We start from the raw sequence: 20,195 nt of genomic DNA on the forward strand, positions 1-20,195 counted from the left end.
GATGTGATAATTGGATTTGGTGATGTTTGGACACATGACTTGGTAAAATATATAATCATGTGATAATTATAATTATGTGTATTATTTGGGAATATAGTATTGGAATTTAATATTATACTCCTTGAGTTTTGATGTATGCTTGTAACGTGTGAAATAAATGTTGGTTAGTATTATTACATGGTTATATAAGTGTGATGAATTCATATAACTGTTGATTGAATCATTGTATCTTATTATACTTTCTTCATAATGATTTGTATTCTCACCCTTCTGTTTTAATGTTGCCCTCGTTTGGCGACATGCAGGTTCTGGAGTTTAGTAGCTCGTGCGTGATCTAGTCGGAGATTCTTCCGTGTTTGTTGGAGATTAGGTAGTGAGTCGATGCTCTGGTCATGTAACATTGGGTAGATTAGTCGTTTTGAACTCATGTTTCTATTTGGTTATGTATTATGTTTATGACTTGAGAACTTGTTATTTGGCTAGTTGTTGTTTGTGAGGCTTTCAAGCCAAATATTCTGAATTATGTTTTAATTTATGTTGATATGATTATTGAGACTTGATCATGCTATGGGACATGGATCATTTTATGAAACACATGAGTATTTAGTAGTTTCCGCTATGAATGCATATTCTGGATAAAATATGATTAATTAAGAAGTGTTATTTGAAATGACCAGGTGTATCATATATTGTAGATAAATGCTGTCGGTTTTTAAAAGCTTTTAGTTTTTGAAAACATCGATGTGACGCCCTTTTGAATTATATGCATGCTTATTCTCTGATTATATGCTTATTTATTTTGGGGTATAAAAGGGGTGTTACATTAGTGGTATCAGAGCATGGTCGACCAGTTGGTCAATAGTTGTTAATGTTGTCTAATCCTGTTGTATTTGATTTGTGTATCTGACACAATCAATACTGTTTTGTCTGTTTGGTTGTTGGATGTCTTAGGACAATGGATGCAGGTAGGAATGGTAACATTAATGTTGAGGCAGTGATGAGGTGGACTGTTGCGATTGGACAAGCGCCACAAGAGAGTGTCGGTTATGGAGGAAATGATGAGTTCCGTGCTTTTGGAGATTTCCGAAGGTGCAATCCACCGATCTTTGAAGGAGAGTATGGACCGGACAAAGCACAAGCATGGATGAGAGAAATTGAGAAGATTTTTCAAGTCGTGAGTTGCACTGATGTACAGAAAGTACGGTTTGGTACTCACATGCTGACGAAAGGAGCTGACGATTGGTGGAGTAATATTGAGCGGAGATTTGATGAGGAAGGTATTGAAGTTACTTGGAATCTCTTCTGTGATGCATTCTTGGAAAACTATTTTCCAGAAGATGTGCGTGGAAAGAAAGATGTGAGAGTTCTGGATTGAAGCGAGGAAGAGAACAATTCCGCGGGAAACCGTATGATGAAGTGAGGAAACAATCTGGTTTTAGCAAGAAGCCAAGTGGGGGAGGAGATTCTACTTCGATTAAGTGCTACAGGTGTGGCGATACGGGTCACAAAACTGTTGATTGTGGAGTTGGTTCGAGTAGGATTTGCTACAGTTGTGGTGAGCAAGGACACAATTGTGCCATGTGTGACAAGCCAAAGAAGGAGCGAGCAGAAGGGAAAGTGATTGCGTTGTCTGGTGCCGAGACCATTGCTAAGGATGAGCTAATCTGAGGTACGTGCTTTATTATTGATAATGATGCGATGCATTCTTTCATTTCTTGGATTATGCTACGAGTTTGGATCTTGCTTTATCTGTTATGCGTAGAAGTATGGTTATTGATACACTTGCTATGAGTTTTGTTCTACTTCTTTGTGTGTTGAATTATCCGTTGAGCATCTTTGATGGAGAATTTGGAATTGACTTGGTTTTTTTTTGTTAGATCAATTGATGAGAGTATTGGTATGAACTATTTAGAGTTAAAGCAAGTAATTGTAATCTTAAGGGAGATTTTGGGTCTCGGTGTTTTAGGTGATTTTAAGTGCAAGTTCTGAAGGAACACTATTATAGTTAGTAACGGTGGTTTATGTTTCATTATGATTGTCGACTGTCTATTGAAAAATTGAGGACTTGATCACCCTTAATCTATTGTTGATAGAAGACGAGATCGTATTGGACGAGATAGACTTGTCTTAATAACTTGGTAGCGTGTAAAGCGATTAAGGAGAAGTTGAAGAGTCGATTTGAGAAAGGGGTTTATTTGTCTGAGTGTATAGTCGTAAAGTCGTGCCTGTTTTGTCGAGTAAGAGGGAAGAAGGTTCTATGAAGTAATGTTTCTTGAGGATATTTTGATTCTAAGAGTAACGATGAACATGCTGAACATTAAGGATTGTGTTATCGGTGTTGAAAGAGAAGATGTTATATGTGAAGTTTTCTGAATGTGAGATTTGGTTAGAGGAAGAGAGTTTATTTAGGTTTATGATTTCGAGATGAGGTGGGTTGATGCAGATATCGACAAGTGGATGTTACACTTCAAGGAAACTTAAAGTTCATGAGAAGAATTATTCGTTGTGTGAATTGATGTTATCCGCCGTTGGGTTTGTTTTAGAACTTAAGAGGTATTAATTGTTGGATCGAGATTCGAAGTGTTTAGTGAGCACAAGAGTTGCTGTATTTGTTTGATTGAAGGAATTGAGTAGGAGGCAAACGAGATGGTTAGAATTCTCAAAGGACTGGGATTTTGGTTTGAATTACCATCTTGGAAAAGCGAATGTTGTAGTCGATGCATTGATAGAGATTTGAGTTTGGTTTGTGAAGTGACGTCTTCGTGTGTTGAAGCTTACGTGGGACATTCTAGATGAGATTCGAGAGGGTAAAAAAAATGGGATTTAGAATTAGTTAACAAGATGACATTGAGGAAGCAAGGAAAAAGGTAATAACTTTCCGATTGGTGAGAATAGTGTTATAAGGTGTTATGATCGAGTTTACATTCCTGATGTTTTGAATTTGGAAAAGAGAATTTTGGATGAAGGGCATCGTAATGGTTTGAGTATACGTCATGATGCTACTAAAATGTATCAAGATTTGAGGAAAATGTTCAGTGGTAAAGTATGAAGAGGGATATAGAGGAAGTGTGTAATTGAATTGGATTTGTCAAGAACCGTTTCGTTGGTGCAACAGTTATCTATTTTCAAGTTGCTGAGAACATCGAGTAATTGTGAATTGATTTGGATCATTGTGGATAGGTTGATGAGATGCGCTTATTTTATTCTAGTGAGGATGGATTATCAGATAGAGAGACTTGCTAAGTTTGACATCGAGAGAACGGTGTGTTTGCATGGTATTCCATTCGAGTATTGGAGTGGCATCCTTGGAAGCTTGTAAGGTTGAAGATGTGGAACGTTTTGTATTGGTATGAATCGGGAGAGAGTAAGTGTAGTTTCGGTGTCGAAATGGTTGTGTCAATTGAATTTTCGAGGACGAAAATATTCTAAGTGGGGGAGAGTTGTAACATCCCGATTTTTATTAATATTTTTATTAATTATATTAGTAATTATATTATTTTGTGTTTTTAATAATTATTTGCTTAATTTAGTCATTTATGATGTTTATTGAAATTTTCGCGTTTTAGGACGATTTAGTCGGTACTAGTTCGGGATAGCGGATCAATATTTAATAGAAAATTTTAATATTTTTAGTATTAGAAATATTCATGAGTTAATATTTAACGTTTTGGAAATTTTCTGAGTAATTAAGATTAGACCGGAAATATGAGACATTAAATTATTAGAGGATTTTATCCGTATTTATTTTATTATATGGTTATACTATTTTATTTGATTTTATTTGGTGTGTTAATTAATTAATTGATTGTTAGATAATATAATAATTGATTATATTAATTAATTTGGTGTATATATTTGTGTCTATTTAATTATTAGTGTTATTTAATTTAGTAACTAAAATAGAAGTAATAATAGATTATATTTAATTGGGCCTATTTACTAGAGTTAGAAGTAAATAGGGGGTGTTATATTTTAGGCCCACTATGTCATAGTTAGTAAGGATTTGGAGAGTGAGAGGTGACATAAATTTTTTCATTTCACGTGGAGAGAGGAGGCAGAGAAAGGAAAAGAGGAAAAAGAGAAAAGAGAAAAGGGGAAGAACAAAGGGGAGCTAGGGTTTGGAAGAGACATTGAAGAGGTAAGGGGGAGAATCCTTATTATTATGGGTTAGTATCATTGGGTCAATGGGTAGAAACATGTTTAGAAATAAATCCCTAATTTTTATGGTTTTGAAATTGTTAGGTTTTGATGATTTGTGATGATTAATTGTGTTGGAAATTGTCATATGGGTGTTATATATATATTATAGGTGTATATATATGAAATGGTAGAAACTAATTTACTGCATCATATTGCACTAATAATATAGAAATGGTAAAGACATAGATACATGTTTTTTTTTTCCTGCTACTGTAGCGATGCATAATTAGTTAGAAAATGGAAATGAAAAAGTTGTTATATCCACCTACTGTAGCGATGCATAATTAGTTAGAAAATGGAAATGAAAAAGTTGTTATATCCACCTACCGTAAAAACAAGAAAATAAGTGGTGCTATATAATTTAAACAGTCTCGTTTGACCGAATAGCCGAATTAAGCGGTATAATTAGTTGTCCGGAATTTAATGAAAATTTACGTGGTAGTTAAGTTTAATTAGTAGATTAACATGGTAGTGTTATTTTGTTAAAAATGTGATATTTACGGACCGACCGAAATAGTGTAGATTTGAATATATTTTTATATTTAATATTGGTTTTGGAATAGAAAAATAAGTGAATACAAATTAATATAGGGTGATTATTGATTGATTGATTAAATTAATTTCAATAAATCTATTTAATTTGAATATATTTGGACTTGGATAAATTATTCGGTTTATCGGTAAATTGCGGTATTTTATGAAATGAACCGAATTTGTATATTGGTTGAATATGTATGTTGAGAAATATATATTGCTATGCCAATGATGATGTTCCGGTAATGATTCTCTTTGAGTAGTTGGTTAGTATTAATTCTAATAAGTAATTGCTTGGTGTTGAAAGTGTATATTCTTATATTTTGGCAAATATGAATTAACATGAGATAGTATGATTTACTAGTGTTAATTGGATTTTGTGAATCGTAATTGATTATTTGCTTTTATATGTGAATGATATGTATGTGTTGTGAATGTTGTGTACAATTGGTGGATAATTCATCGAGTTGGATTATTGTGATATGCTAAATATTAAGATGGTAGAGATGATCTTAATTGCGCATGTTTGTTAACATTGTACATACATTCATATCATGGTGTGCCTTGAAACAAAGGTGGTTTGCTTTGAAACAAAAGCGAGGCTTAGATTCTAGAGTGAATCGGAAGCGGTAAACTATATGTTTACGTTTGGTGGGCTTTGGTCTTGTCCGGATCGAAAGCGTGGCTTGGATTCTAGATATTGAATCGGAAAGCGGTGAAACATTGGGTTCACATTACGGTACCGCATGCATAGTGTCACATATTTTGCATTGAGTCACATTGAGGTTATGTAATGTTTGAATATATGCATTTATGTGATTGTTATGTGTACATGAGATGTGATAATTGGATTTGGTGATGTTTGGACACATGACTTGGTAAAATATATAATCATGTGATAATTATAATTATGTGTATTATTTGGGAATATAGTATTGGAATTTAATATTATACTCCTTGAGTTTTGATGTATGCTTGTAACGTGTGAAATAAATGTTGGTTAGTATTATTACATGGTTATATAAGTGTGATGAATTCCTATAACTGTTGATTGAATCATTGTATCTTATTATACTTTCTTCATAATGATTTGTATTCTCACCCTTCTGTTTTAATGTTGCCCTCGTTTGGCGACATGCAGGTTCTGGAGTTTAGTAGCTCGTGCGTGATCTAGTCGGAGATTCTTCCGTGTTTGTTGGAGATTAGGTAGTGAGTCGATGCTCTGGTCATGTAACACTGGGTAGATTAGTCGTTTTGAACTCATGTTTCTATTTGGTTATGTATTATGTTTATGACTTGAGAACTTGTTATTTGGCTAGTTGTTGTTTGTGAGGCTTTCAAGCCAAATATTCTGAATTATGTTTTAATTTATGTTGATATGATTATTGAGACTTGATCATGCTATGGGACATGGATCATTTTATGAAACACATGAGTATTTAGTAGTTTCCGCTATGAGTGCATATTCTGGATAAAATATGATTAATTAAGAAGTGTTATTTGAAATGACCAGGTGTATCATATATTGTAGATAAATGCTGTCGATTTTTAAAAGCTTTTAGTTTTTGAAAACATCGATGTGACGCCCTTTTGAATTATATGCATGCTTATTCTCTGATTATATGCTTATTTATTTTGGGGTATAAAAGGGGTGTTACAGACATCATCATCATTAGAGGACTTCCCTATGATGTTTGCCCTAGTTACAGCAGCGGGTTCAGGTAGAGCTGTCAATATGGGCTACCCGGCCCTAAACGGGCCGGCCCTAGCGGGCATCGGGCTTTTCAGGGCTGGGCCAAAAAGGCCCTGTATAATATGGGCTCGAGATTTACTACCCGGCCCTAGATGGGCTTCGGGCTACCCGGCCTTAAATGGGCTTTTTATTTTAAAAAATTAAAATAAAAACTCCATAATATTTATTATAAATAAAATTAAAAATTATGTTGTTTTAAAGATAATACATTTTTAAGTACTATATTATCTCTTATAAATACTATAATGTGTTTTTAAATACAATATATGTCTAAATTGAATAAAATAATACTTGAATATTTATTATAAAAGAAAAACTAATATAATACGATGAAAAAATGTTGATTATATTAATGTATAATATTTAAAAGAGAAAAGTTGAATAAAATAGAGATAAAATTTAGTGAAGTGAGAAAAATCAATATGCTATTTCGGAGTAAGATAATATAAATATTAATAATTTTTTTAAGGCTTAAATACACTTTTCGTCCCTGTAAGTTAGCGTGTTTTTGATTTTCGTCCCTGTAAGTTATTTTTTTGAGTTTTAGTCCCTATATCTTACTTTTTGCTCGAGGTTTAGTCCCTAAAGCCAAAATCCGCAGGAAAATCTGCAGGTTACCAGCGGATTTTCTTGTGAAATTTCCTACGGATTTTGATTTTAGGGACTAAAACGAACGCGAAATTGAAATATAAGGACTAAACCCCAAAATAATAACTTACAGGGACGAAAATCAAAAACACGCTAACTTACAGGGACGAAAAGTGTATTTAAGCCTTTTTTTAAATTTATAATTATGCGGGCTTGATGGGCTACCCACGGCCCATATGGGCTAGCCCTAATGGGTAGCGGGATTTTCAGGGCTGGGCTTAAAAGGTCCTGAAAAATATGGGCTCTAATTTTAAGGCCCAAGCCCTTTGATTTTTCGGGCCTAGCGGGCCGGCCCATATGGGCTAGCCCATTTTGACAGCTCTAGGTTCAGGAATCACAGTTTGCAGAGGAACAGATATCCCAGTGACCTGATGTTGTTCATCCAAGATACGAGTAACAAGTTTGGTAATGGCTTCGTGAACATACTTTGATCCCTCCTTGGGTAAGTTTGCACGAGAAGTAGATGCTAACAAGCCATAAGTTGTTAGAATAGTATCCACAAAAGCATCATTATCACACTAACAACTCAATTATTGGATTGCTTATGTTAGTAAACTGATATGGCTTTCTCTTTTGAGTGTAGGTTGGCTTTGGTGCCTGGTCACAACAAGCTTGGCATGGTGGAATGAAGATGGCAAAAGCAAGATGAAACTTGGAGAACATTGAAGAGTAGATTAGGATTTTGGGGTCTATGACTTTGCTCAACTTGATTGACTAAAGAGTCAACTATTTACCAAAGTCAACTCTAGGTCAAATGTTCTTTTGTTTGTAATTTTTTTTAGTTTTATAATGAGACTTGTAATGTAATTTAGATCTTGATTCTTGTTTTTCCAAATTGATCTGAATTGTATTTTTTCCTCCAAATGCTCTTGAATTTGAATTTTAAATCTCTACTTTATCTTTACTTGCAAACTTGAATCCAATGCATAAGATGACAACCGAAGGCAAGCTAAATTGGACTTGGTCACAAAGTCAACCTTCCATGGTTGACTTTGACCAAAAGTCAAAATTTCATCGAAATGCCATCCAAATTAGAAAGTAGCCCAATACAAACTCCAAGTTAATTCCGTGTTCAAATCAAATCCTTGTATGAAAAAGCCCAAATGGAATCTTTTAATGAGATGATCCACATAATAATCACACCAAGACCCTAGAATCAACTGGTAATTCAAGCATAAAGAAGTGAATCCCAATTCATGCTCGATGATAGTGAACCCAAACCCCTATGGAAAAGAGAGCCTTAATCCATGACCAGGGGATCCTCAATTAATACAAACCCTTGTGATAAAGAAGCCATAACCCAGTGGAACCCTTGGTTACATATGTACCTTGATCCAATGGACCTCATATTAATGAATGCGTGATGATGCGATGACCTATTTCAAATGCAAATGAGTGAGAAACCATAAGCCAGATAGAAGTAGAATTAGGAGGGAAAATTTTGGGGTGCAACAAACATTACTATGGTGATGATAGCGAGTTATGATATGATACGGTTCTAAGAGGGAATCGATCCAATGGTGGGGATCATTGAGGAAAATTGACCAGGTGTTCATAATTGGTACCACATGCATTATGTCGGTGTTGTTGTTACATTAACATTCTATGTGATGTTGCATGAGTTTGTTGATTATATGTGTGGTGATGATACATTGTGATTGGTTACGTGATAAATGTATGACTTCTTGTTGACAAAACATGATGTGCGAATAATTGAAATTTGTTATGTGAATTTTTAGTGATGAATATGAAGGTGTGAGTGCATGTTGTGTTGTTGTTACTTGAATTGTAGACTATAACCTTGAAGTTTACTTTTCTCATATACTGTTTATAATTGATTTTGATTACTCACCCTTTTGGTTTCAATGTTGCCTACATGTGGGTAACGTGCAGACACTTAGGAGTAATTTGGAGATGTAAGGAAGATTCCTCTTGGAGTATTTTAGTAGTTTCCGTTATTTATAGATGTGTCTTGCTCTAATATATAACATCGGGTTGGAAACGCTTCGTTGAATAATTTTATGTCGCATTATGTTTTGTTCCAAATCTTTAATGAGACTTATGTCATGAGTTTGAAAGTTGATAATAATTATATGATGATGATTCCACTGTGATGTTTTGATTAATTTATGAAGTAGAATAATTAACATGATTATGCATGTTTATGAATAATTCTTATTATGATTATAACCCGTGTTATGGAGCCGGATTAATTTGACTATGTTATATGATGTGGGACACCCTTGTGTGGTTATTTTTAATCAAAATTATTCATAAATTATATGTGGATTTAGAAGGGTGTTACATCAATGTCGTAGAAACATGTCACGACATCTTGTCCAACATTTTGTTGAACTTATTGTTTTACCAAAAGTTAGCGAACAAATCAAAACCTAACGAATTTATTTAGTTAGAATTATAGTATAATAAAATAAAATAAAAAGGGAAGAGAAAAGGTGGAACTGACATAACGTGAAAAAGAGGAAAAAGAGAAATAAAAGCTAGGGTATAGGAGAAGGAGAACCTCCATTAGAGAAGCTTCAAAACACAACATCTAAGGTAAGAGTGGGAGTTCCTCTTGTATAAGGGATTGTATGATAAGATGTGGGTGGATGCTTTTGTATCTTTGTGACTGTATTTTCATTTTCTATGTTATGAGCAATTTGATGTATGTTGATACTACTATGTTGATTGATTTGGCTGAGTTGCGTGTTTGACGAATGATTGGAATGCTGTATGTTATTGGGAAACAGACAGTGGAACTTGAGTTAATGTTTTTTCATAAATACTGGGGTTTTGGAATGATTTTTCGTAAAATAAAATGTGTAGAAAATGTCATTGTTTCAGTGGTAATCGGTTATGGGTTTTTGGTTTAAACGGTTACGCCTGGAACATTTTTTAGAAAAACTCAAATTTTTGTATGTGTAACCGGTTACGTGTTTTGGTGTAATCAATTATAAAATTTATATGGTACATGCATAACAAATGTTAATAATAGTGTCTTTACATCAGAACAATGTTAAGATAGATGTTCCGACATCTGTCTCCAGACTGAATAGATTCATCATGTTATATTGGATACTTAAAATAAATAACAGAATGTTAAATAACACAAAGGAATTGTTTACTCAGTTTGGTGCAACATCATCTACTCTGGGGAATACCAAGCAAGGAAGGAAGTCCACTATAGCATTAGTTCAACGCCTAAACAAGTCCCATGCTTACAACTTTTCATCCTAATCACTACCATGTGCAACTTCTACCTAAGAACCTCATGATATGAGAAATTCCCTCCCACTTCCAATCATCGCAACAATGTTTAACATTCTCAATTACTGTATCGACGAACTTTCACCTACCTGAAGATCACACTTCAAACACAAAGAAACACCTTAATCAAGACACCCCTTGATTTAGTACAAAATACTTAGTTAAGACACTTATTAACAAAGAAAAAAAATACTTGATCTTGCTTAAAAACTTTGATCGAGAACAATACTCAACTCATTGCCTAAAGGCTTATGAGTGAGAACAAATATTATCTACCACAAGTATCAAAAGATACAAGGGTGACAAAGTACCTACATAAGAGACTCTCAAATCTGCATCTTTTTACTTCCCCTAATTTACAAATTCTGAAAAGTTCACCAAAACATTAGGTCAGGTTTTCTCTTTTAAATACACCTTTGCAGTCCATAGGCTTCGAAAAATGCATCAGATATTTCTAAATCCATAATCTGATTGATGCCACAACGTGTAGATAAATTTCCTCCAATCTTGGAACACAAATATCAAGTTTCCTAAATTGTCTTAGCCTCCAATTTTACCAACTTGTACAGCTGGAGATACACAAATTTGTTCCAGATTAAATCTTCTTGACCTGCAAAATAAACTGAGATATATCCAAACAGAGATATCACATAATCAAATCAAATATGTCAAAATTTAAAAAATAGCGTGCTGATCAGTGCATTTTAATGCACGTTCTTCCATGTTTGTACTCAAGCATTTCTTCGGTTTGTTTTATTTATTTTTATGTTTTAGTATGTTTTTATATTTTATTTTATTTTTGCACTTATTTGTTTTTCGTATTAATTTTTCAGCATTAACAGTCTGCACGGAAACGATCATATCTGGAGTTCCAGGAGTCCGATTGAGGCATTCTAATAATCGCCGGAAAGCTAAGAGAAAGAGCTACAATTCTTATGTTGGAGTCGAAGTCAGAATCGGACTGTAGAAGGACCAGAATATTCGTTGAAGTTGCAGCACTAGTTTTAGTTAAGTTTCGGGTCAATTGGTTTTGGGCCTGGGTCGTATGTTTGACCCAGTTGGATTGTAAAATGGGTTGTGGTTTTGACTTAGGTTAGGCAGCCGCGGTTACTGTTCATACGGTCACTATTCACAAAATAATTTTGAAAGCTTTGTACGAATGATGAGGAACTAATCCCCGAAGGCAATTTCTGCTGGTTACGGTTTCCAATACTTTGAGGTTTTTAATCTTTAATCCAATTTCTTCTCCCTTTCGATATTAATCTATATGTCTTGTTTGCTTAATTCGAGTTGTATATAATATTATTGATTTATACCGATTGATTGATGTTCCTTTACCTTTATCGTATTTTATCGTTGCTTAATCGTTAAACTGCGTAAGTTAGAATCACGTTTGCTTAATTCGTGATTGCGCTTATCCGTTTGATTAATTCGGAAAATAGGGATGAAATCTTATAATATCAAGTTCGCTTGTTATTTGGTGTTGTAATCGGTAAGGGAATAGAATCCGCTTAGGGGATTGAAGTTTATTGAACCAGTGATAAGTCGGTAACCGAATCAGTAGAATTGTCATTTTAGCTTATTTACATAATCACTTATTTTAATCACTTTTTCACTCTGTTATTATTAAATCGATCCTAAACCAAAACCCCATTAATCGTTTCAGTAATTAGTTAATAAGAATAAGAATCCTTGAGAGACGATATCCGAGTTGTCGTTACCGTTACTATAGTTTTTACAAAACACTCGTTTTTGATCCGCGCGCGACAGCGGATCACGTGCGTTAATATTCTGGTGTAATATGTCACGACATCTTTCCTGAGCAGTATGTTAGAACATCTTCCATAACATCTGTAGTAAACCATGTTTTAGAAAAATTGTGTCAATCCTAAAACCATGGTATACTAACAGGTTACATAGCCTAAAAAATATGTGAAACTGGCCAATTTTAGGAGGGTGTAAGCATTTACGTGTTTTGGCGTAACCGGTTACCACTGAAAGAAAAATTATTTACTCTTTGTTCTAGAATTGGCGTAACCGATTACGGATTTTGGCGTAAACAGTTACCAGTATTGTGTCAGAACTTACTAATTCGTAACTTGAGTTTTGGGTATCTGATTGAGGCTTCGTTCGAAGCTTTAGGAAGTTGACGCAATGTACTTTATTTTAAAACTATTTTTGGGGGTCTAGAAACGATTATTTATTGCAGGATGATGATGTAGTGTGTATGGTTATGTGTGTTGTGGTGTGATAATTGTGTATGAACTGTACGTTGGTACTTGATATGTTATTGTAATGCCTTTGTGAAGTGTTTGTAACATGTATGGTGTTTTGGTGGCTGGTGATGATGTGGTACATTGATTAAGGAGAATATCATTGTACATAATTATTGTTGTTGCATGTCATTCATGAATCATGCAGCATGGTGTTTGGACGATGGTTCACTTTTGGTGAGCCTCAATCCTATGGTAGAGATTATGTGCGAGTAGCTAGTTCCAAGTGGAAATCGGTGAAGCGTTACCTATGATGATGGTAACAATTTTTGGGTATGCCCTGATCATATGGCGAGGATCAGGATCGAATGAACCAGAGTTTATGTTTGGTACCACATGCATTGAAATCATGAGATGAGTCTCATTGCATTACATTGCATATATATATTGTGTTATATTGTTTGGAATGTGTGGAGTGAGAATTGTTGATTGGGTAATCATATATGTAGTATTGGTATGCTTAAACATTATTATGCAATTCTATTATATGATTATGATTTCTCACCTTTTCGTTTGAATGCAATTCTATCATATATGGGCCTCGTGCAGATAATCCGCAGTAGGGGCGTAAAAGAGAGTACTATTCTTTATGCTTTTGTTGAGTTGGAGTCTGTTATGATATGTAACACTAGGGGTACAGAACGCTTGTTTCTTTATTTTGTGTTTGGTGGAGATTGTTATGTTATTCTCCTATGGTTGACAGTTTCTTATAATTACTTTTGTTATCATATATGTTGGAGGATTTAAAATTAGTCGGTTGTTTAATGTTTTTCGCTGCTAATAAAATGTTGAAGTTTAGACTTATATCATGAGTTGTTATGTTTTAAATACATATGTGTTACATATCTTATTGTATGAGTTGATTGAAGTTGAATGAGGCATCATAATTGCTCAATTGTATTAATTTAGTTGGATTTTTATTTATAAATTACGCTGGGAAAATTAAAGTGTTACAATTGGGGTGGAGAATCCAACTTCTCGTGTAGAAGATACGCCCAACAAGTTATGGCTGTGGAAAATTCATACGCCTGCTCTAAATCGGGTCAGAAAACAACGCAAAGCCTAAAATTACCTTCTTCGACAAAGACACCATCGAGGTTCATCCCCACAACATTGATCTCATAATTATAACGATACAATGTGACGATTGAGAGAATCAAGCAAGTGTTGACCGATCAGAAAAACTCTGGAGCTTTTATTTGTTTATGTTCTATATGAATAGTTGAAAACAAATGATATATTGAAAAATAAATTCTATAAATAAAAGAGATGGTGAAAATAATGTGACTTTTACATTAAAAAAATTCTTTAAAATGGAACAAGCGATTATGTTTTTCCATTTCGGTTTGATAACAATTTTTTTCAACTATAAGAATATAAATGTGTTAACAACATATATCATCCAAGTTGAAGTGACTCATTTCGCTTAGGGGTGTTCATGGTTTATAACTGCGCTAAATCCAACCACATTTGTGGTTTGATTAAGTTTATAATAATCACTTCAATAAAAATCCAATTAACTGCTAAATTGGTTTCAATTCAATTTAAAACTAATTTAGAACCAGTTTATATTTATAAACTAAATTATAATCAATTTGTAATTTTAAACCAATTCTACATTTTGAACTCTTTTAAAACTAATTTTTTAATTTCATATTAAAAAACAATAATTTCAAAAATAAAATTTGAAAAGTTTTTAATTCTTAATTTTTTTATTTTCGGAAAAAAAGTCTTATTTTCAATAACAAAACATTTTGAATTTTTTATTTCAGATTTTTTTTTATTTTCAATAATAATTTTATTTTCATAAATAAATATATATAAAAAACTCATGGGCCAATTAAATAAATATATATAATGATAATGAAAAAATAAAATAAATCCAAAGAGAATGAGAAATATGGAAATAAGCTCGATTCTATTAAAAAAAACCCATGGCCACTTAGAATTAGTCACGTGGTATTTAAATATTTAAAATAAATAGTAAAGGAAAGAAGAGTTAGGGTATGTTTGATTCAAATGAGGAGGAGGGGAGAGATTTTAATAGAGGGAAAGGGACGGGAGGGGAAGTGAGGGATTTTTTTTAATCAGATAAGTGTTTGGTTCAAAATAAGAGGGGGGAGAGGAATGAAAGGGTTTTAATTAAAAATATGTTTGGTCCAGGAGGGGAGGAGTTTTATTAATAAATTATATTTTTATCCTTATGATTTTATAAAAGTGATATGATATTCAAATATGAAAAATTCATACATAATATTTTGGTAATAAAATTTCGGCTTAAATATTCTTTTGGTCCCTGTAAGTTGGCGCGTTTTTCATTTTCGTCCCTGTATCTTATTTTTCTTGGAAATGATCCCTAAATGTTAAAATTCTTTTGGTTTTAGTCCCTAAAATTAAAATCCGCAGGAAAATTCAAAGGAAAATCCGCAAGAAACCTGCAGAATTTCCTGTGAATTTTAACTTTAAGGACTAAAACCAAAAGGATTTTAACATTCAGGGATCATATAAAAAAAATACAGAGATGAAAACCAAAAACACACCAACTTACAGGGACCAAAAGACTTTTTAAGCCTAAATTTTTTAATATTGAGGGACTAAAACGTTACAATTATGCATAAAGTTAATAAACTGAGTACACTTGATTCAGATTATAACTCTTCGACACAAATGAAACTATATACTATTAACAATTTTTAAATCGTGATGAATCATCTAACTAAATAAATACATAAAATAAGTTATTATTAAAATTAATAATTTAAATTTTTAATAAATTGAATAAACAAAAAATAAAATAAAGTGAATGATTTAAAACTTGATATAAAAGAAAATATAATAGGATAAATAACAAAATTAGAAGAAAATATGAACATAAACAAATATTTAAAAAAATTATGAAAATAAAGAAATGATTATGATTTATATTAAGTAAAAAGTTTTGAAAATAATTTGATGTAGATAATGGTTATAATAAGTTTATGAGAACAATCGAGAAAAATCGCAAAAAAGAAAAGTAGGAACACCTAAGAAAATAATAATTTTAAAATAATAAAATAAAACGGAGGATATTTTAGTAAATATTAATAATTAATTAAATATCAGAATCATCTTCCCTCTCCTCCGAATCTCTCCGATTCGGGGGGACGCAAAAAGTGTGATTTGGAGGAATTTTACTCCCCTCCCCTCTTCTCCACTCCTAAAAATTGAACCAAACACATTTTATTATAAATATCCCCTCCCCTCCATCCACCTCAAACCAAACACACCCTTACAGGAAACAAGAAAATGCAGTGGAGAATGTGAATCAAGAAAAGCTATTTTATCGATAAGCACTTTTTGGAAAAGCGCTTTTTCTCGAGCGACAACAACTAAAATTCATTACTCATTCCCTTTGCGCAATCAACAACAATAATACTCGTTCTGCCCTCTTACTCTACTCGGAATTCAATTCAACTCGGTTTAACAAATGGCTTTGTTGCAATTTCGAAATTGGTTTATGTTATGCGTCTCGGTTCACATTTGAATTTCATAATTGGTTTCGAGTGAGTTCGAGTTTGCGCTGCATTTTGGACATGACAACTCATAATTTCTATGGTTTGAGATTTTTACAGTAAGCTTCACAGTTTTGTATCGATTACAATTTGGCTGTAATTTTGGTTTAGATTCGATTTGAAATTAAGTATAAGCTAGCATACAAAATTATAAAACTTAATTGGATGATAGTTTTTTGTTTCAAGAAAAAAAAATTCAAGATTTTTTAATGAAAGAGTTGGAATCAGCTGTTGGATTACGGTTTTAAAAAGTTAGTCACCGAATAAATTACCGGGTCGAGTCGCGGAATAGATCGTTATCTTTAAGACGTTTCGTGGTACTGCCCAAAATTATGCAAAGCCTAGAAATACACGCTCAGATGGTAACCATTCAAATATGGTATAAATACCACCTTAGTGTATGGTATGACCAATCTTAGTAATTTCTCAAACCAAGAGAAATTCTAATATTTCTCCAAAGAGAATTCAATAATGGTCATTTGACCAATCACAGTACTTTCTCAAACAAAGAGAAATTCGAGAATTTAATAATGGTCAAGTGACTTCCTTATATAATGAAGTAAACTAGCCAAAATTTTTAATCTAAGTAATGTGGAACTAAGGAAATCAACACATAAGAGATAAGCAAAACACCATTGATTTGAGATCTGTGGGCATGTACCTCTTCTTCAAGTTCATTGTCAAGAACACATACAAGGCTTGTACCATCAATAATTAAAGCCATCGGAGTTGAAACAACATCAACGAAACTTCCTTCAAAATAATTGCGAACTTCATTTTTTCTGACATGAGATATGCGTCTTGTAAATGCCTTCTACACAACTCTCTATTATTGCTCTTAATTCTAAATTGAGTCATGCCGCTTGTTAGTAGCCTTGAGGAGTAGCCAATTGAAATGACGGTTTCCTGTTTGTCACTCGTCAATACTCATACTTTAATACCAGCTTGCCTTAGAGTCTGAATAGATTCCGGCACACCTTGTTGCAGTTTATCTTTGATAGCAGTAGCACCCAATATGCATAGGTTATTCTCTACACTGGCTACAACCTTGCGAAGCAAAGAAACCCTACCAATAAAAAAAGTACTCGCTGCATCAAAAGCAAAGTGCCATTGATCAAATTTTGAAGGATTCAAGTCACACATCCCAATAACAAGCGTCCTCAAACCGATGGAAGAATACACGTGAAGATGGGTTTATGTTGCTTGTATTATGTATGTGTTCAATGATTTATTGATTACACTAAACATTGATGTATACGCCCCTTTGACGAAAAGTTTCATTGAATTGTCACTGTATCATAATATAACAGATATCCTTTTCCGATCACTGTCAAATTCATGCAAACCCAAGACATTGCACCTGCACAGCCCATAATCGGAACGTTCATTATAGGAGGACTACCCTGGAACCTAATTCAAGAGTTCAAGGAGTTAAAAGGCCGGGGTTGAAACCCCGGCGAAGGATCAAATACTAACGGTTGTCTATTCAAAAAATAATTCAAGGTAGTTTTGTGTTATTTGGGCAACAATCAAGACATGTAAGACTCTTAATGCATACTATATCACTACAGACCCAGGAAAAAGGCAATTATGAAAAAAAAACTTACCTTTGTCGTTCTCCATGAATATCAATGACCATGTAAACTGAGCTTTGTTCAATAAGCATAAAACCATAGTCACACAATTTGCAATTCGCTCCGATACTTGATACGAATTCGGGTATGCGGTACGTAACTCTTAAAAAATTCGGTATGCGAGGGTATACATAGTCGGTACGTTATTTGGATTCGTGGTACGTTATATATAGGTTCGTGGTACATTATATGAATTCGTAATACGATTCGAATATAATAATTTGTATGTTGTAATTAAAAAAAAAAAATTATTATGGAATAAAATAAATGATGAACAAAATAAAACTCAATTGAGTTCTCCTAAAAATTTAACAAGAATGATATTGACATGAAGTTTTAAAATTGAACAAAGTTCCACATCGGTTGGATATGAAATGTTACTAGTAAAATAGTTCAAATTTTTAACCATGTGGGCCATACATAAATCTGGTACGTTGGTTTTTGTGAATTCTGAAGGAATTTTCACGAACTGCTTCATAAAAGTACCGCGAACCGGTACTTACGTACCAATTCACGGTTTGTTACTAAAGGTAGCGAATTATGTGACTATGCATAAAACCGTAGGCAGCGGCAACATAATTCTTTCTCCGTGAATACCAATTTACTTTTGTTTTGCTTTAACCAAAAACCATTACATGATCCAATAATTTACCAGATGTAGAATTGTTGTGTTGTTTGGATTGATGAAAATGAAGAAGGTGTGAAATTTGCAAGACAGGTCAATGGTGGTAAAAGTGTGTGTAGAGAGAGAAAGAAAAGAGACGTTGGATCAACATGAACACACTCCAGTTTTTTAGAACCAGGATTCTTGCATTGAATTTGTTACAAATTAAGCTACAATTTTAGCTTCTGATTAACTAAGTTTTGTTTCAAGAAAAAAATTTTTCAAAATTTTTTAATGAAAAACTAATTTATATAATTAAACTAATTTATAAAAGGAAACTGTTCTGAATCGGTTTTAAATTGAATTTTAATTGTTTAAACTAAATAATTAAGTTCATTAACTATTTAAATAGTTCAGTTATTTATGAATCAATGCAGTTCAGTTTAAGTATACAATTCAATTAACTATATTTTTGAACACTGCTAATTTTGGTAGCTTATGCTATTTTGTTCTTATGAGGTGGTGTGTTTGAATTGAACCCTTCTTCTTTTGTAACTATTTAATTTTGTAATTTATAATTTATTTATAACATAGATAATTTGAAAATTTTTAGTAATTCAATTTATATTATTTTTTAATTTTTTTTAAATGGAATAATTTATATTATTATTGAAATAAAAAATAATTATAAATGACATGAAATTTCACTTATGCTACTCAAGTGTCAAGTCTAATTATTGAGACTATTCAATATTTAAGTATTTTTCCTTTTAATTTATTTTGTAGTCAACATGTTTAAAATAACTCAACTAATTTAAGCTAGTTGAGTTAAGGATTAAAGAAAATGAAGAAGGCTTATGTCTCGAAATGTAATCACTAAGACTTATAGAATAACTATGCCAAATTTTAATATTTTAAATGCTTTTAAAGTCAAGATTCATTCTCTATTAAATAAGTCTTTTGGAGGCTCCATTGAAGATCCAAGTATTGCTAGCTGTGGGTAAATTGTTTGGAATTCTAATGGAGATCACCTTGGGAGTTTTTTCTTCAAGATTGAAAGTGGAAATGCATTTGGTTTTAAATTGCGGTTGCGTGAGTCGCGAATGCGGCCATTACGGTTGCGGGTGTTGTGATTGCGGTCATTGCGGTTGCTGCGATGCACATTGCGCCGTGAATTTAAATTAGGAAATATTTGAAATACACCATAAAAAAACACTTAATAGTTAATATTAATATTTTAGATTACAAATCACATGTAAATTGAGTTTATGGGTTTTTGAATGTTGAGTTATGATGAAAATATGTGAAGGGATATGGGTGAAGATGTTTGATGTGAATTTTAGTGTTATTGAACGTGTGATTACAAATCACACCGCAATTGCGTCCCGATGCGGATGTGGAAGACTGCTGCATCAGCTATATTGCGGTCGCAATTGCAGTTGCGGACTGCAATTTAAAACCATGCTCCAAGTTGCTCATCATGACCCTGGGTAATCCTTCAACGGTTGTTTGGAGTCTAAGAAACAAATAGCTCATCTATTTGCACCTCACTAATTCTACGAGCTTCGTTGCAACTCATATCTTTTGAAAAAGTAAATATTGTGCAGACACTCTAGCCAATCTTGGCCTCCAAGTAATTCAGTTTACTCGATGGGATTGTGTCCCATCCAGATTCGTGGTGAATACGAAACAAGTCTAATATGGCTTCTTAAAACATATAATTCATCA

The sequence above is a fragment of the Vicia villosa genome, linkage group LG5, assembly GCF_029867415.1.
Source record: "Vicia villosa cultivar HV-30 ecotype Madison, WI linkage group LG5, Vvil1.0, whole genome shotgun sequence".
Taxonomy (NCBI): Eukaryota; Viridiplantae; Streptophyta; class Magnoliopsida; order Fabales; family Fabaceae; genus Vicia; species Vicia villosa.